Source organism: Bos indicus, chromosome 28 (genome assembly GCF_029378745.1).
Source record: "Bos indicus isolate NIAB-ARS_2022 breed Sahiwal x Tharparkar chromosome 28, NIAB-ARS_B.indTharparkar_mat_pri_1.0, whole genome shotgun sequence".
Classification (NCBI taxonomy): Eukaryota; Metazoa; Chordata; class Mammalia; order Artiodactyla; family Bovidae; genus Bos; species Bos indicus.
Window position 1 is genome coordinate 34163948 of NC_091787.1, and position 6000 is coordinate 34169947.

A 6000-nucleotide genomic window follows, 5' to 3' on the forward strand; every position below is an offset into this window, starting at 1 on the left:
CAAGTTGTTTTCTCTGTCCTTTGGATCTGTGGGCAGGGTTTATGAAACCCCAGAACTCCCCTTGAGGCAGCCAAGGCCAGGCTCTGGGAAGGAGCACCTTGAAGGGGAGTAGAAGAGAGGGGGGAGATGGTGGTGCTTGACACCCCTTCCCCACACAGAATCTGCTTTCCTAAGACCCATTCAATTCTGGAAATTCAGTGGGCAGTGCTATTTCCCTGCTTCATTCTAGAGCTGAGCAAATGAAGGCTTCGGGAGGGGAAGGGGCTGTTGAGTGGCGTGCAAGCTGGGTGGGTAGGGTGGGAGGGGAGACCTGAGGCCCATGTCCCTGGCATCCCAGCCTGGCCCTCAGGCCCGCATGCAGTGCCGGTTGCAGGGCAGCCTGTTTCAGGAACTGGGCAACCAGGGGCTGGCGTGGGGGGAAATGGGCTTCATCAGCAGAAGCTCAGGAAACAGGAGGCTTCTGGTGCACAGCCTCTCCAGGAAGCCCTGGGGCCATTGGCTCTGCTCCCTCTCCTTTCTGCCCAGCTGAAAGGGAGGGGTTTTGGTGCCAAATCCCCAGCTCCGGGCTCAGTGGGGGCCTCTAATCCCCTCCTGGCTCAGGAACATGGTTCAGCCAGGCCTGCTCACTCGCTGGAGGTGCCCTCACAGAGGATTCGTGCAGGCCTGGGAACAGGGCACCTTGCGGCCCCAGGCCCACCCAGGGCAGGGCTGGAGGGCTGGCCACAGAGTGTGGGAAACAGGCATAGGGCTGGAGCTGACAGTACATTCTGTGAGTCAAGGGCTACATTAACAGAGGTCCAGTGGGCAGAGGAGGGAGGTGACAGGCCCGTGTGACACACGAGACCAGCCTCTAGCAACTTCGCTGTCTGAGCTCTTCTGGCCCTTCGTATCTGCACAAGCGCCAGACCCTGGGCTGTATGGAGACAAAGCACATCCAACAAAAACAGAAAAGCCTCCTTTCAGTCCTGGAAGCACATACAGAAAGCAGAGGTTGTGGGTTCTGCTGGTCCTTTCTAGTCTACAAGGAGTTTCTTTTTTAACGAGGTGAGCAGAAAAGGGGTTGGGGGTCTCCATTATACAGATGCTGCAACTGAGGCCTGAGAAGAGGGTTGTGGTTTATCTGGGGAGCTCAGATGATTCCAGGAGGAATCAGGCTTTCCCATTCTCAGGCTATCCCATGGTACCATCCTGTCTTTGAGGCCTGTTCTCCCATATCTGACTGTCTCCATCCATGGTGAGCAGTGCCTAAGGCTCAGTAGATGCTTAGGAAAGTCCTCTGAGCATTTGCTGTGCTTCTGCAGATGGACTGTGATCTTGGGTGGGTTGGAAAGAGCAGCCACCCTTCCCCCTCGAGGCCCATCAGTTATCAACCAGGGAGATGACTGAGTGGAGCGTGTGCACACGTGCGTGTGCATGTCTGCTGGGCGAGGAAGTGGCATGTGCTTGGGGGAGCCTGCAGAGCGGCACTTGGCTGGATCCCCACCTCGCCTGGCTCTGCTTTCATACTTCCTTCCCCTGCAGGCCTAGGGAGGCCACGCTGCACAGATGGCCATCTGGCTGGCACTTTAGGACACGGCCCAGTGCTCACTCCCAACCGTCTCCTCCCTTCCTTCTCTGCTTCACTGGCTCCATGGACTCTGAAAGGAGAGCTGGACGAGGATGGAGAGGCAGTGGGGGTGACGAGCAGAGGGCTTACATACACGATTGATCCATGGCAGAGCTCTCCACCCTCACCATGATTAGACTGTCTTTGAAGAGAACCCGTGTCTGTGCTGTCCCAGTCCTGAGGCCTGGGAGGCAGCAGGGTCACAGGATGGGGATATGCTGTGATGCTGGGAAAACTTACTCATGTGAGCATCCTGCATGGTTCCATAAATACTACTGCCAAGAGCCAGTCAGGGGGACTGCAATTCAGCCCATCTATCCATCCATTACCTCATTCATTCCATAAACCTTTTCTGATGCTTACAGCATGCTAGAACTTGTTCTAGTCTCTGGCAGGACCCCTATCACTAATTCGAGATGAATAAAGAGCCATTGGATTTGTTTAGAACCCACGTATGGTTCCAGAGTTTTAAGAACTAACTACTGGGGAGGATGGGGACGCTTACTCTCAGGCATCATTATAGCGACCTGCAGAGCTTTGGGGTCAGAGGATACAGGAGGGGAGGGGGTAAGAAGTGCTAGGAAAGAGGTAAGAGCTGGGGGTGGGGCCTGAGTTCTGGGCCTGGGTCTGGTGCCTTATACACTGTGTCCTGGTATGGTTGTCAGATTTAATAAAAAGAAAAATGGAAAACAAAAACGGGACTCCCAAGTAAATGTATCTGTCAGACAAGCAGCAAAGGTTATTTAGGATGAGTTTGCTCCTTACAATATTTGGGGCAGACATATACTAAATTATTATTTGTTCCTTGTCTGAAGTTAAGACTTAACTGGGCACCCCATGTTTTGTCTGGCAATCCTGTGGTCTGGGCAAGGGAGTGGTAGATCCTCTCTAGGCGTATGTTGCTTCTTCAGCACCATGAAGGTAAAAGGGTGGAGCAGTGAGAGCCGAGGACCCCCCCACCTCCAAGGAGGGCAGACTCTGCCCCGAGTCCAATGCCGCCTAATGGGCAGGATGGATGTCTTCAGAGTCTATGGACAGAAGTCTACGTGTCTGATGAGTCAGACATGCTCTAGCGGAAACCCTGTTTTCATCTCACCCTGATGCAATAGGTGAGCTGAGCAAACCACGGGCTGTCATTACATGAGACAGCCCACATAGTGAGAGTCCCTGATCCTCAGAGGTCCTGCTACAAAGAGGCCCTCGACTGTTTGCCTCTCTCAGCATTTTTCCTGATTCTAGTTCAACCCCACACTTAACTGCTGCAGAAGGAGAGGGAAAGAGGATTGTGGCCACACGGCATGCAGTGGGGAGCCAGGGGAAGCCCTGCAGCCACCTGACTCACTGCCCTATGCAGCCTGGGAGAACACGCTCCTGGCCTGGCACAGCCTGAGCATGTTATCTTTGTGCTGCAGGGGTTCTGCCCAAGAAGGCCTAACAGGGTCTGGGGGGCTCTGCCCAAAAGGTGAGTGACACATTTGTCTGAAGCCCGTCTGGCCTGGGGCGTTGCTAACCGCTTTGAGCATGAACAATTCCATATGTCCAACGGCTGATTAGCTGCACAGAGATGAGGAGGTGGAAAGATCATGAATAAAGAATCCACATTAACCAAAGATCCAGAGATAGAGGCCCAGCTGAAAGAAATTAAAAAGACTGTTTTCAAACACTGCCCTCCGATTGGGGAATTTTTCTAGCTGCTAGTGAGTGTGTTACAAATTTCAAATGCTCACGTATTGACAAAAATAAACAAATAAACAAAAGTTGAAATGCAGGAAGCCTCCTGGGTCTGATGGAAATCTCCGTGATGTTTGCCCCACCCCAGGCCCCTGCTTTGGCTTTTTATTTTTTTTTTTTAAATGCGACCAACAATAATATCTGACAGCAAATTCTTCCCCGGTCGGGATGGCTTTCACCCATTGTTGCTTTGGAAAAATGTCTCTTTAAGCGTCTGCATGTTGGTGATCGTTAGGCGGAAGGAGCCTAGCAGAGTTTCCTTTATTTATTTATGTCCCTTTTGCTGAATTCTGATGAAGCGCAGGCAGGCAGGCAGCAGATATCTGACTTCTCAGGAAGATGGGGGGCCCTGGCTCCAGATTGGGGAGCGTGTGCAGGCTGTCAGAGCAGATGCAGACTCCCTCTTTACAGCAAGCTAGGCCTGCAGTGGGATCCCCCAGCTCCCCCTGAGATGGTGTCCCTAGTCTTGCTTGGAGTACCCCTGCCCTGTGAGTAGAATGGAGTGGGAGGGGGTTAAGTATGAGAGCCTCACTGACATTGGGGTGCCAGGTGGAGGAGGGAGCATGTGATAGTAAGTCCAAAAGAAGGTGTTCAGGCTGGTGTACGTCTTAGAACCACATGCTCTGAAGGTGGATGGTGGGATCCAAAGGCATTTAGATTAAGGCAATGGTGGGGGAGTGGCTACAGGGGGAGCCAAGCCCCATCTCATCTTGGCACCTTAATAGGGTCATCTTGGGGCAAAGGGGAAAGACTGTCCTTAAGGAGTGTATGTCGTGCAGAGATGGTAAAGAGGGGCCTCTTTCCATGCTCAGACGATGTCGCTGTCACCAGAATCAGGTGAAAAGTTGGAAGCGCAGCCCTGTAGGTGGACTGAGACCCCTGTCCCTGGACAGGTGACTGGGAGCGTGTGAGAGTCCGCTTATTGTGCGTGTGGCACGTGCTGGGTTCTGGGCGGATCCGTGGCGTGGCTGGACCCTCCCCAAGGCCTCTCGTTTATCCAGGTGGGTTTTTGCGCTTTTGTATCTTGAATGGGAGGCTGAGGTGGAGGTCAGGCTGGGTAAACCTTGAATGCCTGGCAGAGCCAGGAGGCAAATCCTTGCTTTCTGTGGGACAAGCTGGTTCTCAGGAAGAGCCTGCTCCATGGAGACGGGGTGTGTATGTGTGTGTGGGTGCGTTGAACGTGTATGAGATGGGGCAAGGAATCCCTTTCCAGCCCCAGAGGGGAGACTCAGAGGACCCCTGTAGAGAAAGTCTGGGGGTTAGCTGTCCCCAGGCGATGGGCGAAGCGTATGTCCATCTACTCCCTCTCCTCTCCTTGTTCAGCCCACAGTCAGTGGGGCTTTGTCCCTGACACGAGGCGGCCTGGCCAGTGGAAGGCTCTGGAATCTGACAGCCTGGGGCTTGGAGGTGGTTTCTCTATGTATCAGCTGGGGACGTGGAGCGAGGAGACTGTTAGCCTCAGTGCCCACCCCTGCCACACAGCATCAAAGGGTACACTAGGCTGTGTGTGGGCACTGCTGACTCCGACTTCACCTACTTTGCTTCTTTGCCCCTGTGGGATGGAGTCCCTGGCCCACCTGTGACTATCCATGCCCCAAAGCCAGGGAAGCTTCTCTGGACAGGCATAGGGTCCCTCTCACTCCTGACAAAGCCAGGAATCTAGGACCCAAGTGGCAGCACAGACTGGAGTTGCTGAATATCTTCTGAGGCTCTGGGTGGGGCATGTGGCCCGGCAAGGGCTCCTGAGTGCTGGGGGTGGGGGTGTTTAGTTCCAAGCATCTGCGGCTCGCTTGCCTGGACCTGAGCGCTCACTTAGCAGCTGGGGGAGGAGATGCAGCCCTGTCAGCCCGGACCAGGCACACACGAACCCTCTGGTCTCAGGGAGAAACTTCAGGGTGACTTGTTCTGCTCTGCAGTGTCCTACGGCGGCGTCAGCCTCAACCACAGGACTCTCTGCCACGGCAGCTGCCACGTGTTGGACGATTTGCTGTGGACCTTGTATGTGCTAGCATGTCCAGCTGCTGCCTGCACACATGAGGAATGGGGTGGTGTGGAGGCACAAACCCCGAGTTCACTCCGCCAGCTCCTCACTGTGCAGGCGGAGAAGGTCTGCCTTCCGTCGAGCAGAGCATCTGTCTCCTTTTAGCTTTGGCACTTTTATCTTGCCTTTGTCCCATGGGCCCCTCTGCTTGGGGACAGGCCACTAGGGGTTTGAAATCAGGCCCAGCGTTCTTCCTGCCCCGGTCCTGCCGCCCTGCTCCCTGATGGCCCTTTTGAAGGGTCCATACATGTCTCTCCCCATCCCCTTACGTGTCTCTAGCTTCTCTTCCAGGACTTGGCACACGACGAAGGGCCCCATTCCTTGGTGGCAGACCCGTGCTGAAGTCCAGCCATGCCCCAGGATTGCCCAATCCAGGAGGAAACTCACAGTCAGTGTCATTTCCCTGAACCCCACTTCCCCATTCCCAGACTACTGTGGAGTGACTCTATTTTTTAGAGTAGGAAGGCACATTTATTTCCTTTCCAGGAAAACCAGGAAGTGATCTTGGAGACACAGAGAGTTCAAGTAACTTGTCGCACAGCACTTGGTAATCAAGCCAGCCTTGGAAACCCAGACTCTGACCTCTGACCCTGGATTTCCTTCCCCAGGAACCTCAGTGGTG